This window comes from Trachypithecus francoisi, unplaced genomic scaffold, assembly GCF_009764315.1.
Source record: "Trachypithecus francoisi isolate TF-2019V2 unplaced genomic scaffold, Tfra_2.0 Lachesis_group10, whole genome shotgun sequence".
NCBI classification, from domain to species: domain Eukaryota; kingdom Metazoa; phylum Chordata; class Mammalia; order Primates; family Cercopithecidae; genus Trachypithecus; species Trachypithecus francoisi.
The window spans coordinates 18,543,261-18,565,702 of record NW_022681455.1 but is presented as its reverse complement, the minus strand read 5'-3'; the positions used below and the strand labels follow the sequence as shown (position 1 = coordinate 18,565,702).

General features: G+C 43.2%; 1 non-coding gene across 1 annotated transcript; it reads left to right on the top strand.

Moving 5' to 3' along the window:
- Window positions 1-20,252: 20,252 nt before the first annotated feature.
- Window positions 20,253-20,355, top strand: LOC117088806. The gene has a single exon (XR_004439338.1). It is a non-coding gene; the product is annotated as a U6 spliceosomal RNA (small nuclear RNA).
- The last annotated feature ends 2,087 nt before the right edge of the window (window positions 20,356-22,442 follow it).

Genomic DNA, 22,442 nt, shown 5'->3' with positions numbered 1-22,442 from the left:
AAAAATAATCAGCTTATTCAATGAAAACATAATGCAGAATTAGGTCAGCAAAGCCGAAAACATAATACAGAATTAGGTCAGCAATACAGACCTAGAAACCTCCTTCCTGTCTCCCGACTCCACACATAATTCAGTCAATGCTGGCTGCTTTTTCACCAACCAATCCAAGGATAAAAAGCTAGGAAAGAACAACATTCAGGTGAAAGGAGGCCCCTCCTTCTATGAGTGTCAAATTATATAAACCTATGAGACAGCCTCTCAGAGTCATGGCTATCATGACTTACAGCTGAATGGAACATAAACTGTCTCCACAAATAAATTATGTTTTGCATTGCTTTACCCAGGGCCAGCCTTGGAAACTTCTTCTATGTCTCTATCACCAGAGACGCTGCCAAGGAGAGAGGAAGGCTGCAAAATCTAGCTCTTCCCCATTCCCTTCAAAACTCCAGGTGAGCTAGAGCCCTTAAATGCGTTCAAGGACAGTAGCTGGGTGCGTAAGGGGGCATATTCCATCTGGTCCTAGTGCTCCTCTGTCCTTGCTTTCTCTTTTCTACATCACACCCAAATGCCTGGAGCTGGTGGCCAGAGATAAGAACTTAGAGACATTTCCACCACTAGCCCACTGGGCTCCCCACTTTCCCATTGCTTCCTGTAAAAGAACCATTCACGCATTTACCCTCGAACTGAAAATGACCCACACTGTATTATGCAAAATATACTGCTAGTTGCTCGCTCTCTCTCTCTCTCTCTCTCTCTCCACCTGATCCTTCATTCCTGCCTCACATGACCGAGGGACCAATGACTCATGGTGCTCTCCCTGCCCAGAACTGTTTAAGTGAAAATCTTCGGACTTGATTCCTATTAGGGTGCTGTACTGAATTTGCACCTTCCATCTGAAGAACTAGAGGCTGCCCCAGGCCTGATTTTCTCCAGGACACCAAGGAGAACACAAAGTCAGGCTCCCAGCACCAGAGTGACAGTCAGACAGGCATAAACTGGACCCAATCAGACAAGAGCCACGTGGGTATCTGCCAGTATAAACAAGGTTCCCGTGAGAGAACCCTCCTGGTCACAGGTTGGACAAGTAGGCTTTAGGCCACCCGCCAAGTAGACATATCCTGTGAAAGGCACACAGTGAACACTCATACCCAGCTCCCCTTAACTTCCCATCAGGGCAGCATTGTTAGCTGCTCTGGTACTAGCACCCCAAGTTAGCTGGGGGCTGTCAAAAACACCTGCTTCTCCTTCTTTCTCCCATTCTCCCCAGATTCCTGGGGCTCACATGGTGTGGTATGAGCCTGCCATATACACACCCAAAATGGCATCCCTTCTCTACTCTCCACCCCAGCTCTATAATTCCTGCTTCATTAGTTCAGCTGGGGTGAACAGAGCTGGAAAATGATCTGATATTCTAATCCACATTACAGTAATACTTAATAAAGTAAATAATTGACAGCATCTTCTCCCCACCTCAATTCCCCATGCACTCTCATTGTTAAATCAAACCAGTCTCCAAGTCTGTGTATTTTAGGCAGTATGGAGAAGGAATGGGGGACAGGTTTCGGGAATGGGAGGCTGGTTTTCTGTTGCCTGATCAGTCACACCACTTGCTGGCCTTGGAAGAAAGCACGATATTTCCTGAAGGGCAGGAGAAAGGTATCCCACACCTACTGTCTTTCTCCCACTGCCACCCAAGGACTGCAAGCCTGACCATGTCCTCCCATCTCCTCTCCAGTCTCCTAACATTGACCAAAAAATTAAGTTCTGACACATGCTTCAACATGGATGAACCTGGAGGACATTAGGCTACATGAAATAAGCTAGTCACAAAAGGACAAATACTGTATGATTCCACTTACACCAAGGTACCTAGAGTAGTCAAATTCATCAGAGACAGAAAGTAGAATGGTGATTGCCAGAGGTTGGGGAGAGAAGGAAATGGAGAGTTGCTATTTGTGATTATGAAAAAGTCATTCACAGACTGGGCACAGAGGCTCATGCCTGTAATCCCAGCACCTCTGGGAGGCTGAGGCAGGAGAGTTGCTTGAGCCCAGGAGTTCAAGACCAGCCTGGGGCAACACAGTGGGACTCTGTCTCCACAAAAAATACAAAAATTAGCCAGGGATGGTGGCGCACACCTGTGATCCCAGCTACTCAGGAAGCTGAAGTGACAGGATCGCTTGAACCTAGGAGGTCGAGGCTGCAGTGAACCAAGATAGTGCCACTGCACTCCAGCCTAGGAAACAGAGCAAGACCTTGTCTAAAAAAACAAAAAAGAAAAGAAAAAGTAATGCACATTGTGAATTACTTATTGCCACTGAATTGCACACATGAAACTGGTGAAATGGTCAATTTTATATTATGTATATTTTACCATAATAAAAAAAATACAACAAAAGAAATGTTTAAATAGGGGGACGATCTCACCCATTCCTCCCCAACCCATACCTTCCCCATTCCTCACTGAAACCGGTTTTAGTCCTAGGACTTCAGTATCTATTCATACTCTCAGATTCTACTAGGAGTGGACACATTTGTCACCCCAAAGGAGCCTGGCTCCTGGAGCAGCCCCTGGAGGGACACAGAGAGAGCCTCCACCAACTCCTGAGTTGGTCTTAGAGAACGAGTCCACCAGGCAACTGAAGCAATTTTTCCTTCTTGCATTTTTCTTGTTTTCTCCAAAAGTGGACCCCATTCCTCCCACTCTTGTTCCTCATGCTCCTCTATTCCATCCCCAGGCCAAACTCTCAAGAGTTGGATGACTGAGTGACCGTGAACCCCCATTCACTATTTTTGGGAAAGTCATAATGTAACATAGACGAATCCATTTCCAACCCTGAGCAGATTCTACTGGACTCTTGAGAGCTGAAATAAATAATTGGGCCAGCCTCTAGGAAAAAAAAAAATTAAGTGCAATTTTCCCTACTCCTTTCCCATATGCTTAGTATCTATGTAACATAATTTTTTTTTTTTTTAGACAGAGTCTCACTCTGTTGCCCAGGCTGGAGTACAGTGGCACAAGCTCAGCTCTCTGCAAGCCCCGCCTCCCTGGTTCACATCATTCTCCTGCCTCAGCCTCCAGAGTAGCTGGGACTACAGGCTCCTGCCACCACGCCCGGCTAATTTTTTGTATTTTTAGTGGAGACGGGGTTTCAACGTGTTAGCCAGGATGGTCTCGATCTCCCAACCTCGTGATCCACCCACCTTGGCCTCCCAAAGTGCTGGAATTACAGGTCTGAGCCACCACACCCAGCCTGTAACATAATATTTATTCATTCATTCATAGAGATATTATTCACTAATTATCCACGCAACTGTGTTGCACAGTTGCACAATACAATGGTTAACAGTACATTATCTATGCACAAGATGTGTGACCCTGGGCAGTCTTTTCAACACCAGCTGCCTCAGTTTCCTCATCTACAAAGTGTAAATAACAGTCGTGCCTATCTCACAGAATTGTAATAAAAAATTAAGTGTGTCCTGGGTAAAAGGTCTAGGAAACATACCTAGCACATCAAGATCATTCAAAGTAAGTTGTTATCTGAATCCGTTAATCATACTAAATTTTCACTGCTCACTAACAATGTGTGACTTTTTTATCCCGAACCTTTGACACTTTTGACAACTAAAGGGCACTTCTGAAGATTTTAATCTGAAGTAAAACACAAACAGTATTATCGTAACCACTCCAGCATGGGAAGGGGGAACATGAAAACATTTGTATTGCATTTTTCCATGTTCTAGGAATACCAATGTATAAACCATCCACTGCTGAAATTTATAACGTCAATCTGATATAGTAAGTTTCCGTCTGTAAATTAAAGCAGGATTCTTAATTATAGTCTAAAGCGCCCTCTAGTGTTCTTATGCAAAAACTCCCGGGATAATATGCCATCCTTACAACTAGAGTCTTTTTCTGCCCTGGACATTACTGGTTTAGGAGTATTGTCCTGCTGTTTTGTCTGCTTTAACATTTCCCTGGATTGTTTCACTTTAATGGAGAGTCACCATTAATATTTGCACTAAAATAAGCTAGGATTGGTTTAGTAGTCCTTTATATTTTCAGCTTCCACCATGGTCTTGTCTAGTATTGTATGAGACACAAGCCAAGATGTTACATGCGGTTAAATCTGTAAGGCGGCTAGTGTTGACCCATTTCTATTTTCCCCAATCCTTTCCACATGCAATGGAACTAACACGTTTCCCTTTCAAAAACAGCAAGGCACTTGCTTACAAAAAAAAAAAAAAAAAAAAAGACCCTCAGACAAGAGCCTCCAAGTTCAACTCTGTGTCCAAGGATAGCACTTATGGTGGCAAGAGAGCTCTCCCACAGCTGCTGCCCTGAACCCTTGGGACTCACTGACTAGGTCTGCCACGGCCCATGCTCAGGTTTATAAAATGCATACAACTGCCAAGGCACAGCTGCTGGGGTCCCTGAGATATGTGAGAAATCATAGGTTAGGGGTGTGAGGAATATGTGCAGGGAAACAAGACTGAAAGTACTGCCTTAGGACATAGAGAAACCAATCTGGCCAAAATAATTTGGTCTTCTATGAGGTGCCTCTAAAAGTATTGCGTTATTGTTTGGTGTTGATTTTTTATTTTGCAAGAAATCTTTCAATAACAATATGCTCAAAAGTGAAAGTTTAAGCCAGGTTCAATCACTCACACCTGTGATCCCAGCACTTGGGAGGCCAAGCAAGGCAGGAGGATTGTTTGACCCAAGGGGTTTGAGACCAGCCTGGGCAACATAGCAGAACCCCGTCTCTATTTTTTAAAGTAAATAAATAAAAGTGAAAGTTTACACTTCATAAAATATTAAGTGAGGAATTTTTCTATCCTCAAGTAAGTTGATGAATGTGAAATTGCATAAAATGTCATCATTTGCTACTCTCCACACCCATGGAGGACATATGGTGACATCCTCCAAATGAATATCCAGAACGAAATGAAATCACCAAAGTGATATCCAGAACCAAATAAAAACCCCAAAACACAAATCTGAAGAAGTTTTTTGTTTTCTTGGGTTGTTTTTTGTTTGTTTTGTTGTTGTTGTTGTTGTTTGAGACATAGTCTTGCTGTGTCGCTCAGGCTGGAGTGCTCAGTTCACTGCAATCTCTGCCTCCCAGGTTCAACCGATTCTCCTGCCTCAGCCTCCCAAGTAGCTGGGATTACAGGCGCCCACCACCATGCCCAGCTAATTTTTCTATTTTTAGTAGAGGTGGTGTTTCACCATATTGGTCAGGCTGGTCTTGAACTCCTGACCTCAGGTGACCCGCCTGCCTCGGCCTCCCCATGTGCTGGGATTACAGGCGTGGGCCTGAAGTGTTACAATCTACATCAAAAATTAGTAGTGGCCAGGTGCGGTGGGTCACACCTGCAATCCCAGCATTTTAAGAGTCTGAGGTGGGAGGATCACTTGAGGCCAGGAGTTCAGGACCAGCCTGGGAAACATAGCAAGACCTTATCTCTACAGAAAAAAAAAAAAAAAAAAGCTAGCCAGGTGTAGCGATACACACTACTAGTAATGCACGAATTACATAGGGGGCTGCTACTTGGGAGGCTGACATGGGAGGATCTCTTGAGCCCAGGAGTTCGGGGCTGCAGTGAGCTATAATTGTGCCATTGAACTCCAGCCTAGGCAACAAAGCAAGACCCTGTTTCTGTTTTTAAAAGAAAAATAGGCCAGGTGCAGTGGCTCAAGCCTGTAATCCCAGCACTTTGGGAGGCCGAGGCGGGCAGATCACGAGGTCAGGAGATCGAGACCATCCTGGCTAACACGGTGAAACCCCGTCTCTACTAAAAAAATACAAAAAAAAAACTAGCCGGGCGAGGTGGCGGCGCCTGTAGTCCTAGCTACTTGGGAGGCTGAGGCAGGAGAATGGCGTAAACCCGGGAGGTGGAGCTTGCAGTGAGCTGAGATCCGGCCACTGCACTCCAGCCTGGGCGACAGAGCGAGACTCCCTCTCAAAAAAAAAAAAAAAAGAAAAAGAAAAAGAAAATTAGTAGCTATTTTGGAAACCCTGTACTTAAAGTTTACAAGTTATTACATGCAGCTGTGGAAGGTGATCAAACGACATTTCGATCCAGTAATTATTCTCCTACACTGACTTTGCCAATTTTTATTTCATGCTTTTGTGTTCTTGTACCAAAAGTGAAGCAAAACCTATAATGTGTTAAGATTGATAGAAGAATTCTATACAATGTTACTAAGGCTTCACCTAGAAAGAAAGATCAATTAATTCCAAAAATGATTTAATTTTTTTGTCTAATTCATGGAATCAATGTAAAGTTTCTGGAATTGTAGTCTGTTTAAGATGAAACATATCTGACATAATTGTGAATTTTGCTATAAATTTAGTTTAAATTGTCAATATTTAAGGTAAAAGTATATATTTCTGCAGTGATAATCTATATAAACATTTTGGTGGAACATGATGTCATGGTAAAAACAATATCTTGGCCAGGCGCAGTGGCTCAAACTTGTAATCCCAGCACTTTGAGAGGCCAAGGCAGGCGGATCATGAGGTCAGGAGTTCAAGACTGGCCTGGGGAACATGGCGAAACCCCGTCTCTACTGAAAGTACAGAAAAAAATTAGCTGGGTGTGGTGGTGCGTGCCTGTAATCCCAGCTACTTGGGAGGCTGAGGCAGGAGAATTGCTTGAACCCAGGAGGCAGAAGTTGCAGTGAGCCGAGATCATGCCATTGCACTCCAGCCTGGGCAACAGAGCAAGACTCCTTCTCCAGGGAAAAAAAAACGTCTTAAATTAAGGCATCTAGGCTGGGCGCGGTGGCTCACACCTGTAATCCCAGCACTTTGGGAGGCCGAGACAGGCGGATCACGAGGTCAGATCAAGACCATCCTGGCTAACATGGTGAAACCCCATCTCTACTACAAATACAAAAAATTAGCCACGTGTGTTGGCAGGTGCCTGTAGTCCCAGCTACTCGGCATGCTGAGGCAGGAGAATGGTGTGAACCCAGGAGGTGGAGCTTGCAGTGAGCTGAGATTGTGCCATTGTACTCCAGCCTGGGCGACAGAGCGAGACTCCGTCTCAAAAAAAAAAAAAAAAAAAAAAAATCAAAGCATCTAATTTTAAAGATGCAGAACTATAATTGGAGTTGGTTACAGTGTAAACAGAGTCATAATTTCTCCAAAGAAGTTGCATTATTGTATCAATTGCAATGAAACCATATTCATAAAAATTTACAAATTTTGAAGATGCCAGCTAAACTACAAAATTTTCGTAAAAAGTTGGTAAGTTGAGGTTGATTGCAAAACAAAAAAACAAAACACTTCAGCATGGCAGTACTGAACTTTATTTCCTTTCTGCTACTCATCATCCATTGGAACTATTTAGTAAATCAGCCTGTGTCTGATCAATGATACTGAACTTTTTCATAAATTAGTCCTCTAGATTTAGGGTGCGTTTGGTGCAATATCAGTTAGAAATTTTATTCAAAGAATTTAAGGAGCATCAAAAAACTCCTTGAATAAGGAGAAGTTAAAAATAAGTCTATTTTAGAAAAAAAGCAGTATTGGCTGTGCCCGGTGGCTCACACCTGTAATCCCAGCACTTTGGGAGGCCAAGGCGGGTGAATTACTTGGGGCCAGGAGTTCAAGACCAGTCTGGCCAATATGGTAAAACCCCGTCTCTACTAAAAATACAAAAATTAGCTGGGTGTGGTGGCACACGCCTGTAATCCCAGCTACTCGGGAGGTTGAGGCAGGAGAATCCTTTGGACCTGGGAGGTGGAGTTTGCAGTGAGCCGAGATTGCACCACTGTACTCCAGCCTGAGTAACACAGCAAGACTCTGTCTTGGAAAAAAAAAGAAAAAGAAAAAGAAAAGAAAAAAATGCATTATTCCAAAAAATGCCAGTGTCAGAAAAATGACATAATATTTGAGACAGATAAGACTAAAGGCCGGGTGCGGTAGCTCAAGCCTGTAATCCCAGCACTCTGGGAGGCCGAGGAGGGCGGATCACCTGAGGTTGGGAGTTCAAGACCAGCTGGAGGAACATGGAGAAACGCCGTCTCTACTAAAAATACTAAATTAGCCAGGCATGGTGGCGCATGCCTATAATCCCAGCTACTCAGGAGAATGAGGCAGGAGAATCGCTTGAACCCAGGAGGCAGAGGTTGCAGTGAGCCAAGATTATGCCATTGTACTCCAGCCTGGGCAACAAGAGCAAAACTCCGTCTAAAAAAAAAAAAAAAAAAAAAAAAAGACTAAGAAACTGATTAAGCATGTACCATGTAACAAAAACAAAGACTAAGCAACTGATTAAGCATGTACTATGCAACAAAAATAATCATACCACTTAGGTTATTTTCATCATTCTGATAAGACTAAAGATTTTTTTATTTTGCTTTAACATACATAGATAGTTGTTACTTTTTAGAAAGAATTTCATTTTCTAAAGTTTTTAAATAGAACTATTTTATTGGCCTATGCATATAATAAAACTAATTTATCAGTCAATATATAAATAATTTAGAAATTATATTCAAACATATGTAAATTATATTGTATTATTTTAGTACTTCTTCATTTTCTAAGTGTATTGATTTGGAAAATAAATTACCCTAAAAAGAGCTACCAGGCTGAGTATGGTGGCTCACACCTGTAACCTCAGCATTTTGGGAGGCCAAGATGGCTGGATCACTTGAGGTACAGAGTTTGAGACCAGCCTGGCCAACATGTTGAAACCCTGTCTCTACTAAAAACACAAAAGCTAACCAGTCATGGTGGCAGGCGCCTGTAATCCCAGCTACTCAGGAGGCTGAGGCAGGAAAAGAACCAGGGAGGCAGAAGTTGCAGGGAGCCAAGATCGCGCCACTGCACTCCAGCCTGTGCAACAGAGCAAAACTGTCTCAAAAAAAAAAAAAAAGAGAGAGAGCTACCATTTCTTAAGAGCTTACTATTTATGAGGCACTGTGCTTGAATCAATTTACTCTCTACAACCATTCTGAAAGGTCGTTACGAGCATCTTCATTTCACAGAAAACTCCACCTGATGATAGTAAGTGCAGTACAAGAATGTGTCTCCAGTCTCAGCCCACACTCCCCACTCACCACCTTCTACTACATCTTTCCCTACATCAACAGGACACACTACTGGCCCACCAAAGGTAGAATGCCCTTCGAGTTAAGAACCACGAATTCAGGTCCATCATGGCCTCTGACTCCATCACCCATGTGGCCAAGGCTGTTCATTTTCAGGGCAGCTAGCACATTTTGGAGGGCAGACTATAGCTATGTGAAAATAAATAAAATTTTAAAGCTGCCAAAACACAGAAAATACCTTGAGAGAGATGTGACTGTGATCTGAGTCACATAGCATGTAGTTGTAACTTCTGCTTCTTAAATTAAATCATGTCTCTTCCTCATTGTTCTCGTTCCGTAAATGACCAGAAAGGACTAGAGACAAGACTTCTTCCTCTTCCAATCACTGATCTTTGTTCCAGATTAACTGCCTCCTTTATTGTCCTTCACCTAATTCAACCCAGATGATGCAAAAATCTTCAGCATGGAATGTTAAATACACCTTTCTTGAAAGAAAAAGACAACCTCAATTCATCAGATCATTGTAACTATGCATAGAAAGATCACGAAATTCTATTATGTTTCCTTAAACTATGTCTATATAAACGGTACCAAGATTCTACACTTCGGAACACTGGCTTCCATTCTTTGGAATATGTGCATCTTGGGTGGTTGAGTGGTCATCTCAAAGTTGGCACTTGAATAGACTCTCTGTGAACTCTGACCCTTTTGGTTATTTTAGGTTGACAGCTCTAAACCCAAGCAATTAATGACTCTTATACCTAAGAGAGTCACACTTACCCCATGTCTTTCAAACTATACATGTCTTTTGTATGTGTAATCTCCAGTTCTGGAAAATCTTTTTTTATTGTTGCTTTAAATGGTATCCTAGACACTCAAGGGGCAGATCATAATGTATAGCTCCTGCATTAATGTGAATTAAATGGTATTTGACCTCAGATTCTTAGCATCACTAAAATTATAAATTCTTCATCTCTGGCTATCCTATAATATAGACTATGCTATGAAATGTAACAATAAAAGTATAAGTTTTGTACTACATTTAGCACTTAGTACATATTCCTCTGTCTTTCAGTGTCACTCTTCAGACTATGAACTCTTTTTTTTTTTTTTTTTTGAGACGGAGTCCTGCTCTTTTGCCCAGGCTGGACTGCAGTGGCATGATCTTGGCTCACTGCAAGCTCTGCCTCCCAGGTTCAAGCAATTCTCCTACCTCAGCCTCCCGAGTAGCTGGGACTACAGGTGCGTGCCACCATGCCCAGCTAATTTTTGTATTTGTAGTAGAGATGGGGTTTCACCATGTTAGCCAGGATGGTCTCAATCTCCTGACCATGTGATCCACCCACCTCAGCCTCCCAAAGTGCTGGGATTACAGGCATAAGTCACCGTACCTGGCCTTTTTTTTTTTTTTTTTTTTTGACAGGGTCTCACTCTGTCACCCAGGGTGGAGTGCAGTGGCATGATCATAGCTCACTGCAGCCTCAAACTCCTGGGCTCAAGTGATCCTCCCACCTCAGCCTCCTAAGTAGCTGGGACTGCAGTTACGCACCACCATGCCCAGCTAATTTTTGTATTTTTTGTAGAATGGGGTTTCACCATGTTGCCCAAGCTGGTCTCAGATTTCCGGGCTCAAGCAATCTACCCGCCTTGGCCTTCCACAGTGCTGGGATTACAGGTGTGAACCACTGCACAGGTAAACTCTTAAAATACCATTGTGTTTAACCTAGGTACTTATTTTTCCAATGCTTTCATCGTATTTTAATTGTTTCAGTTATGTCTTATATGTACAAAAGGTTTCCCTTCAAAAAGAAAGACATTATTTAGTAGACAATTAGCAATATATGTTAGCAGATAGTGAAAATACATAAAATACCTGTTAAGTAGATTACTCCAAGGATGTATCTACCTAGGATAATAGATTAAAATGTTAGCTAGACTTGGTGTGGTGGCCCACGCCTGTAATCCCAGCACTTTGGGAGGCTGAGGCAGGCAGATCACCTGAGGTCAGGAGTTTGAGACCAGCCTGACCAAAATGATGAAACCCTGCCTCTACTGAAAATATAAAAATTAGCTGGGCGTGGTGGTACGTGCCTGCAGTCCCAGCTACTTGGGAGGCTGAGGCAGGAGAATCGCTTGAACTCAGGAGGCAGAGGTTGCAGTGAGCCGAGATCGTGCCATTGCACTACAGCCTGGGCAACAAAGCAAGACTCTGTCTCAAAAATAAATAAATAAAATGTCACCTAATAAAAATGATATAATAAATGTTGGGGACTCGGGGTAGGGAGGAAGAGACAGAGGGAGGTGAGAGATAAAAGACTACACATTGGGTACAGTCTACACTGTCCAGATGATGGGTGAACCAAAATCTCAGAAATTACCACTGAAAAACGTACCCATGTAACCAAAAACAACCTGTCCCCCAAAACTTTTGAAATTAAAAACAAATAAATAAAATGTTGCCTAAAAGTAAGAGGTTTGTGTTGGATTTAGATATCTCCCAAATCCTAACAGGGTTTGACATGAGACAAAGATATGATTGCAAATAGTTCATTAGGGAGATAAGGGATGGCTGGTAGGGGAGCAGGAAAGGGAAGATTGCTAATTAAGCATGTGTTGTTAAACCAAAGCTAGAATTTAACTTCAGCAGGAAACGCTGAAGGCAAACATAGCCCTTACAATCATTCCTTCCAGCGATGGGGGATCTGGAGTAATTATACCCCAATTCCCATCAGCTCCTGATTGAGGACTTCTGGGGGTTAGTGCGAACTCCCCAGCATTTCCATATACTACCAGTTGGAACTCTAAAACACAATGGAATAATAAGGTCTTAAAGGAAGTGGGCAGGACACTGAGAGCATCTGCTACATCCCTCCAAGCCTAAAGTACCTTCTCATATCCAGTAATTAAGTAAATACCACCATGCTGCCTGCCCACCCTACATCTCACAAAAAAAGACAAACAATGGTCAAAGTCTAGCAGTGATGGGCTTTAAAGTAATTATAACCAAGGAAAAGAATTCTAAATTAAACACTCTTTCCCAAACAACCAAAAAATAAATTTAGGCCGGGCACGGTGGCTCATGCCTATAATCCCAGCACTTTGGGAGGCTGAGGCGGGTGGATCATGAGGTCAGGAGTTCAAGACCAGCCTGGCCAAGATGGTGAAACCCCCATCTCTACTAAAAAATACAAAACGTAGCTGGGCGCACTGGTCGGCGCCTGTAATCCCAGCTACTCAGGAGGCTGAGGCAGGAAAATTGCTTGAACCTGGGAGGCGGAGTTTGCAGTGAGCCGAAATCGCGCCACTGCACTCTAGCCTGGGTGAGACAGCAAGACTCTGCCTCAAAAAAAAAAAAAATTTAAAACATAAAATAATTTAATATTATTAAATGAAAAGGACAGAAATCTAGATTTTATATTCCAGCTGGGAGCAGTGGCTCACGCCTATAATCCCAGCACTTTGGGAGGCTGAGGCGGGTGGATCACGTGAGATCAGGAGTTCAAAATCAGCCTGGCCAAAATAGTGAAACCCTGTCTCTACTAACACTACAAAAATTAGCTGGGTGTGGTGGCCCATGCCTGTAATCCCAGCTACTCAGGAGGCTGAAGCATGAGAATCACTTGAAACCAGGAGGCAGAGGTTGCAGTGAGCCGAGATGGCGCCACTGCACTCCAGCCTGGAGACTCTGTCTCAAAAAAAGAAAAAGAAAAGAATACGTAAATATTTTATATTTTATATTCTGTTAGACTTTGGGCTGCAAGTTATTTGAGAAAAAGCCATGAAATTGGCCATGAGAAAAAGCCATGAAATTAGCCCTATTAAAATACAACAAGGATTTCTCAGCCTAATCCAAACAAACAGTGTCGAATCATTTCTTGATTGAGTTTGAGGTGCATATAAACAACTAGAAGCAATTCAGCTGTGTATTTCAATGCTTCAATGAAGGGAAGGCTTTGCCCACTGCTTCCTAGTTGATCCAAATGGTTTTTTTTTTGTGGGGGGGGACGGAGTCTCGCTCTGTCGCCCAGGCTGGAGTACAGTGGCCGGATCTTAGCTCACTGCAAGCTCAGCCTCCCGGGTTCACGCCATTCTCCTGCCTCAGCCTCCCGAGTAGCTGGGACTACAGGTGCCCGCCACCACGCCCAGCTAATTTTTTTGTATTTTTTAGTAGAGACGGAGTTTCACCATGTTAACCAGGATGGTCTCGATCTCCTGACCTCATGATCCGCCCACCTCGGCCTCCCAAAGTGCTGGGATTACAAGCGTGAGCCACGTCGCCCAGCCTTTTTTTTTTTCTTTTTCTTTTTAAAGAGAAAAATCAAGGTTTTTCTTTTGTTTTTGTGTGTTTGGTTGGTTAGTAATTTACAGACTATGCAACAGTGCTGTTCCCCAATATATGCATAAGGCAGGAGAGAGTGGGATTTGTTTGCTTGCTTGTTTTGGAAACATACTGATGTTACTTACTGAGCCTCCAAAGCACTCCCTATCTGTGGCTGCCCCCAAGTTCAGGCAGATGAGCATTCTGAGAGCTGCTCAAAGGAATACAGTTTTTTCTAGGTATCAGATGGCAAGCCTACAATCTGTTGAAGAATTTCTCACCTAATTTTCACCTCTGTATATTACTCACCAATTTTACATCGATTCTCTCCTCCAAAAAAATGATAAGCATTCCCATGGTCACATCCTGGGTGGATCTTAAAGAGTATTGGAAATAGCACATGCAGCTGTTAGCTTCTCCAAACACACAATCCAAAGCATTTAAATGCCCAGTCTGCAATGCTGGCAGCGAAAGACAAGAATAACAGTTACTTTTTATACCAAAGATAAATACCGGATGATGCCTGAAAAAGGCAGGGTCAGCCTAACTCATAGGCAGAGAAGAATACCACCAATGTCAACGGCAGGAAAAGCTCCCTGGGAAGGATGCACAGGCTTGACTAATTAACCGTCTTTTAAAGGACAGAGCAACATGGTTTTGTTAAATGTTGAAAATACTGCTCTCAACTGCTTTTTGGCGCGGTGGCTCATGCCTACAATCCCAGCATTTTGGGAGGCTGAGGCAGGTGGATCACTGGAGATCAGGAGTTTGAGACCAGCTTGGCCAAAATGGTGAAACCCCGTCTCTACTAAAAATACAAAAAATTAGCCAGGCGTGGTGGCGGGCCTTGTAATCCCAGCTACGTGGGAGGCTGAGGCAGGAGAATTGCTTGATCCCAGGAGGCGGAGGGTTCAGTGAGTCCAGATCACGCCACTGTAGTCACTCCAGCCTGGGCAACAAGAGCGAAACTCCGTCTCAAAAAGAAAAACAGAGCCGGGCACAGTGGCTCATGCCTGTAATCACAGCACTTTGGGAGGCCAAGGCGGGCAGATCATGAAGTCAGGAGTTCAAGACCAGCCTGGCCAACATGGTGAAACCCTGTCTCTACTAAAAATACAAAAATTAGCTGGGCGTGGTGGCGCACACCTGTAATCCTAGCTACGTGGGAGGCTGAGGCAGGAGAATTGCTTGAACTCAGGAGGCGGAGATTGCAGTGAGCCAAGATCGCACCACTGCACTCCAGCCTGGGCGACAGAGCGAGACTCTGTCTCAAAAAAAACAAAAAAAGAAATAGTTAAGCTAAACTCCCCAAGAATCACAGTGAATCCTATGAAGAAGCATGGAGAAACAGCCCTACTGCAGGTATACCTTGGTGACCTCAAGCTGCTCAGTGTTGCTGGAACTGAGGAGGAGGTGGAATGGAAACAGAGGGTTGGAGGTGGTTGGAGAGATAAGCAAGTGCCAAATCCCTTGGGGACCTGAAAACCAATGACAAGGAATTTGCATAATCTCAATACAAGGAAATTGGCATAATCTCAATACAAGGAAAGCCGTGAAAAGATTTTAAACAGGGGAAAGAAGTATGGGATTTACACTTTAACTTGATCACTCTCACTGCCCAGTGGATTCAAGAGCAAGAAAAGGTTAGAAGGTAGTCTCTGTCTTCACTGTCATTGTCATTCACTCCTTCCTCCTGCCACTTTCACCCCTGCATTGCTGACCCCCAAAATCCCCACAGCATTATATGCTACCCACAGGACAACACTGCACCTCCACAAAGGCCTAATAATCCCTGTTCATTCAGCTTCCAAATTCCTGCAACCTTTTGCCCCAAAGCCATGAACCCATCCAGACCCTCTTACTAGGCATCCTGCCACACAGATCTCTTGCTCTATAGCTCGCATCAGCCTCCTCTGGGAGGATAACCCCAGTTCCTCCAGTATGACCATCTCTTTTATCCCTCTACTCACCTCCTAGTTCAAACTCATGCCACCTTCGGTGTTCCTGGAACTAGATGTCAGTGTTTTCTTTGCAAACAATTTGAATTCATAACACCATAAAATGCCTCACGTTGAAAGGAATTTTAGAGATATTCTGGTTTAACCTGCAGGTTTTTATGACAAAGAAACAGGCCTGGCATGATTAGAAGATTTTTCTGAGGTCTCTGAAGTTAGGGAGTGGCAAAGCAAGACTAAACCCTGGGCCTCTGACTTCCTAGTTGGAGTTCCTTGCATGATGTTAAAGCAATTTTTAAAAACACTGCAGAGTGAGGGTGCTTCATGTTTTATAAAACACTTCAACACCTGCCATCTTGTAGAATCACGGCAGCCCCCAAGTAATAGATATAAACTGAAGCTGCGAAAGACGGAGTGCTGAGAGTGTTGCTAAGCCAGGATTAGACTCAGGTGTTGTGGCTCCAAGTCCTGCTGAAACTACAAAAACTTTCCTATTGTCAGAAGTTAGTCCTGGGCATCAAAATTAGAGGTTTCCTATTTCTGCTCGTTATTACTGGTTAATGATGCCTTTGTGTGTATTAGTTTTACATTCCTCTGAAGACCACGTTTTTTTATAGCCCTATCAAGCTCTATTTGCCCATGTAATTATCACTATTTTTCCTTTTTATTTTTTTAATTGACACATAATTGTACATATTGTGACAACGCTGGAAGGTTGTCAGTTTACCAGAATGAGGGCAAGGAACACCTGGCCCACTCAGGGTGGAAAACCGCTTAAAGGCATTCTTAAACCACAGTGACATTTTGATATATGTATATAATTTATAATGATCAATTCAGGGTAATTAGTGTATTCATCACCTCATACATTTATCATTTCTTTGTGTTGGAAATATTCAAAATCCTCTCTTCTAGCTGTTTTTTTTATTTTTTATTTATTTATTTATTTATTTTACTTTTTTTGAGATGGAGTCTCACTCTGTCACCCAGGCTGGAGTGCAGTAGTGCGATCGTGGCTCACTGCAAACTCTGCTTCCTAGGTTCAAACAATTCTCGTGCCTCAGCCTCCCGAGTAGCTGGAATTACAAGCGCCCACCACCACACTCGGTTAATTTTTTTGTATTTTTAGTAGAGACAGGGTTTTACCATGTTGACCAGGCTGGTCTCGAACTCCTGACCTCAGGTGATCCACTCGCCTCGGCCTCCCAAAGTGTTGAGATTACAGGCATGAGCCACTGCACGCAGCCCCTTCTAGCCATTTTAAAATATACAGTAAGTGAATGTTAACTGTAGTCATCCTACAGTGCACAGTGCTGATAGAACACTAGAATTCATTCCTCCTATCAGTTATTTTTTCTTTTTACTTACTTATTGGGAACAGGCTCCCAAATCTGGCCATAAACTGGTCCCAAAACTGGCCATGAACAAAATCTCTACAGCACTGTGACATGCTCTTGATGGCCATGACACCCACGCTGGAAGGTTGTCAGTTTACTGGAATGAGGGCAAGGAACACCTGACCCACTGGGGCAGGAAAACCCCTTAAAGGCATTGTTAAACCACAAACAATAGCATGAGGGATCTGTGCCTTAAGGACACGTTCCTGCCGCAGATAACTAGCCAGACCCATCCCTTTATTTCAGTCCATCCCTTTGATTCCCATAAGGAATACTTTTAGTTAATCTACAATCTATAGAAATAATGCTTTTCACTGGCTTACTGTCAATAAATGTGTGGGTAAATCTCTGTTCGAGGCTTTCAGCTCTGAAGGCTGTGAGACCCCTGATTTCCCACTCCACACTCTATATTTCTGTGTGTGTGTCTTTAATTCCTCTAACACCACTGGGTTAGGGTCTCCACGACCGAGCTGGTCTTGGCATTTACTTATTTATTTACTCTTTAATAGAGACAGGGTTTTGCCATCTTTCCCAAGCTGATCTCAAACTCCTGGGCTTCAGTGATCCTCCTGCCTCAGCCTCCCAAGGTGCTGGGATTACAGGCATGTGCAACTGCCTCTGGCCTGATGATTTTATAACTGTTAACCAACCACTCTCCCTCTTCCCCTCTTCCCCACTCCCCTTCCCAGCCTGTATAAATGACTATTCTACCCTCTACTTCTATGAGATCAACTTTTTAACCTTCCACATATAAGTGCAAACATGCGATGTTTGTCTTTCTGTGCCTGGCTTATTTCACTTATAATGTCCTCCAGGCTTATCCATGTTGCCATGAATTATAGGATTTTGTTCTTTTTTATGGCTGAATAGTATTCCATTGTGTGTATATACACCACATTTTATTTACCCATTCATCCGGTGATGGACACTTAGGTTGATTCCATATCTTGGCTACTGTGAATAGGGCTGCCATAAACATGGGGGTACAATTAACTTGAGATCAGATTTTTAATGTGGTTAAGGAAGAACTTTGTCCAATATGGAAGTTGACCGGAATGAGGGTAAGGGTTTCTGAGCAGAAGAAAAGAGATGCCCTACAGGTTCACACCTGTAATCCCAGAACTTTGGGAGGCTAAGTTGGAAGGATCGCACAAGCCCAGGAGTTCAAGACCAGTCTGGACAACATAGTGAGACAGCATCTCTACAAAACAAAAACAAATTAGCCAAGCAGGGTGGCATGTAACTGTAGTCTCAACTACTTGGGAGGCTGAGGCAGGAGGATTGCTTCAGCCCAAGAGGTCAAGGCTGCAGTGAGCTGTGATTACAACACCACTGCATTGTAGCCTGGGTAACAGAGCAAGACTATATCAGAAAGAAAGAGAAAGAAAAGAGGGGAGGGGAGGGAAGGGAAGAAGGAAGGGAAGAAGGAGGAAGGAAGGAAGGAAGGAGGGAGGGAAGGAAGGAGGGAGGGAGGGAGGGAAGGAAGGGGGAGGAGGGAGGGAAGGAAGGAGGGAGGGAGGGAGGGAAGGAAGGAAGGAAGGAAGGAGGGAGGGAGGGAGGGAGGGAGGCGGGGAGGAGGGAGGGAAAGACAGGAAAGAAGGAAGGAAGGAAAAGAGAGGAGGAAGGAAGGAAGGAAGGAAGGAAGGAAAAGAGAGGAAGGAAGGAAGGAAAAGGAAGGAACGAAGGAAAAGGAAGGAAGGAAGGAAAAGAGAGGAAGGAAGGAAGGAAAAGGAAGGAAGGAAGAAAGAGAGAGAGAAAGAAAGAGAGAGAGAAAGAAAGAAAGAAAGAAAGAAAGAGAGAAAGAAAGAGGGAGAGAAAGAAAGAAAGAAAGAAGGAGAGAAAGAAAGATGCAAGCTTTACCAAGTTTGTGATTTGGGCTAGAGTCAGATGTGGACGCAGATCCAACACCATTATGGCAACTACTGTTATGAGGAAATACGCTCTAAAACTGGTTTTCTTGTTTTAAGCGCAAGTTACCACAGCACAATTTCACCATAGCAAAAGAATGGAGATGGTCTCGTGGATTCATTATTAAAATACTTGAAGTATATACAAATTGGATTCTTTGAATTATTTTTTCCAGCTCATTTGAGGTTTAGAGTTTCAAATCCAATGTCAAAAATATTCTCAGTGACCAAAAAAAAAAAAAAAAAAAAATGTCCTTCTCAGTTGCTTTGCAGGATGTGGAAGAGATGACTGCTTCAGAGGAAATACATGTTGGAATGCATTGCATCCTGATGCTACAATTAGTTCTATTCTTGTTCTGAAAATGGAAAGGGGTCAGGGGCTCTGCGTAACTGACACTTAGCAGCAGCGGCAGATGCAAGCTGGCAGCTAGCACTCAGCCAGGAGAAGTGGCTTGCTTTTGCCATCCGAGCCCAACATAGACAAGCTAACGGAACACTTACGCAAGAATTATTGTTTCCTTGTTCTTTTATTTGCTTTTATTTTGATGAGCTCAAACATTTTTCCCCAAACATCAGATCTATTATTGTCAACATTCCCTTAGGGTGTGCTAGGTACAGTTACTTACACGTGTTGTAAAACCTCCCAGGCCAGGCGTGGGGACTCATGCCTGTAATCCCAACACTTCAGGAGGCCAAGACGGGCAGATCACGAGGTCAGGAGATGGAGACCATCCTGGCCAACATGGTGAAACTCCATCTCTACTAAAATACAAAAACTTAGCCAGGCATGGTGGTGCATGCCTGTAATCCCAGCTACTCAGGAGGCTGAGGCAGAGGAATCACTTGAACCCGGAAGGCAGAGGTTGCAGTGAGCCGAGATTGCGCCACTGCACTCCAGTATGGCGACAGAGCAAGACTCCATCTCAAAAAAACAAAAACAAAACAAAACAAACTCCCAAATGTGAATGAAAAATACCTGCACTTACCTCAGATGTTAAGTACTATAAGAATATAGTTGATTCCCTTTGTGAGTAGTTGCTAAGAGAAATCTTATGGGTCTATTAACTAAAAGCCCAGAATAATGTAATTATTAGGATTTTCTTAATATTATTCACTGAACCTGAATAATAGTCTGAGAAATGAATATTATAACAAATCAAGCAAACAACATTACTTGCTTTTAGAAAGCTAAAAATAAATGTCTAAAGTAGCAAGTGTCTGCTGAAAATAATCATGCAAAATGCACATATCTCACATACCATCAAATCGGACCATTTTTCAGGGCATCCTCCATTATTGCATTCCACCCCATTCACACTCCTTGGCAAGTAAGACACCCAAGTTGTGACATGCAGATTCTGGTTTAGCTCAGCTGAGTGCTGTGTGAGTGTGGTGGCATAGAAGAGTCAGCCAAATACCTCACCCCACATGCCTCTCATACCTATCCAGAGACCCCAAGATCTGTATATTGGTTAGCAAATATACAGAAAGCTTACAGCACATTACCTTGGCCTTGGGGATTTGTTCATTCTTCAAAGTCAACTGAAATCTGGAGACACTGAATCATCTTCTCCAACACTGCACTATACTACACTAGCATGCTTGCTTCAGCAGCACACATACTAAAATTGGAACAATACAGAGGAGATTAGCATGGCCCCTGCGCAAGGATGACACGCAAATTCGTGAAGGATTCCATATTTTCAAAGATCGAGTGTTCTCATGCATAAGTAGGAGCTAAGCTGTGAGAATGCAAAGGCGTAAGAATGACACAACGGACTCTGGGGACTCAGGGAAAGGGTGGGAGTGGAGTGAGGGAAAAACGACTACAAATCGGGTTCATTGTATACTGCTCAGGTGATGGGTGCACCAAGATCTCACAAATCACAACTAAAGAACTTACTCATGTAACCAAATGCCACCTGTTCTCCAAAAACCTATGGAAATAAATAATTTGTATATACAAGCCAATATTTAAAAGCAAGGAGGATTACTGATCTAAGATGATAAGATTATATCTCTAAGATAACCATTTCCAGTCTTTTAAGGCACTGAATGGTGTACATAGGATTTTTAATAAGAATTCCTATGACTGAGTACTGTTTGTATTCATGTTAGGTTATTTTTATTTCTTTGGGTAAGAACACTAAAACTGCCTTTGCATTTAAGATTCTGACTGGGTGTGGTAGCTCACACCTGTTATCTCTGAGCTTTGGGAGGCGAGGGCGGGAGGCTTGCTTGAGGCCAGGAGTTCGATAGCAGCCTGGGCAGCATAGCAAAACCTCATCTCTACAAAAAATGCAAAAACATAAATGGCCAGGTGTGGTGGTATGCACCTGCAGTCCCAACTACCCAGAAGGCTGAGGCAGGAGAATCCCTTGAGCCCAGGAATTCAAGGCAACAGTGAGCTATGATGGCACCACTGACCTCCAGCCTGGGTGACACAGCAAGAATCTGTCTCTTAAAAAAAGCCGGGGGGTGGGCAGGGTGGGGAAAGATTCAGATGAAGCAGTTTAGGAATGCAAAATAGGCTGGACGCAGTGGCTCACGTCTGTAATCCCAACACTTTGGGAGGCCAAGGTGGGTGGATCACCTGAGGTCAGGAGTTCAAGAACAGCCTGGCCAACATGGTGAAACCCTGTGTCTACTAAAATTACATAGAATTAGCTGGGCATGGTGGCAGGCACCTGTAATCCCAGCTAAGGCAGGAGAATCGGTTGAACCCTGGAGGCAGAGGTTGCCGTGAGCTGAGATTGAGCCACTGCACTCCAGCCTGGGCAACAAGAGCAAGACTCTGTCCATCTCAAAAAAAAAAAAAGAATTAAAAAAAGGAATGCAAAATAAGTAACACCAGTCAAAATGTCACTGCTCTGCTTTCTTAAAAATTGAATTTTATATAAACAGCATTTTATTTGCCATTGAATTAAAACAAGGCTCAGTATAATTGAATAGGTTTATATTTTCAGGCAGTTTCTGATTCTGTGAAAAGTATACTTTATAATCAAGAGTACTGACAACATTATGAGCAACTTTCCTCATCATCTAATACCTCTGATAAAGAGAATGATGCTACAACACTAACTCTACTAGTGAACTGCAGTATAAAACATTAATAAGTAAAAACTTAACAATCCAGAAGAGTGTCTGCAAAAAAGCGAACAACTGGACTGGCTTTCATAGATCATCTAGTCCCTTTACCAATTTGTTAACAATGAAATTAATATAATTAAGATGGGCACCTTTCGGCCAGGGGCTATGGCTTTGTGGCTTCTGTGGCCAGCTTACTTTTTGTTCTAAGAAGACAGAAGTCAAAAAGCCAGAGTAAGAAACCAGTGATACCACTTTACCATCAGGACACGTGACAATTGATCCTAATGGTTTTGTCACTTGAGCCTTCCAGCCAAAATTGATTTGCAAACAAAACATTCCCAAATATTTGATAGCTGAACCTTTAAATGCAGCCATTTTTGCACTTCCATCAAAAAAAGAGGCTGGCCAGGCACAGTGGCTCACGCCTGTAATCCCAACACTTTGGGAGGTCGAGGCTGGTGGATCGCTTGAGTCCAGGAGTTTGAGACCAGCAAAAACTCATCTCTACAAAAAATACAAAAAGTTAGCTGGGTGTGGCGGCATGGACCTGTAGTCCCAGCTACTCAGGAGGCTGAGGTGGAAGGATTACTTGAGCTTGGGAGGTCAGGGCTTCAGTGAGCCATGATGGTACCACTGCACTCCAGCCTGGGTGACAGTGAGACGCTGTCTCAAAAGAAAAAAAGAGAGAGAGGGGGGCTAATG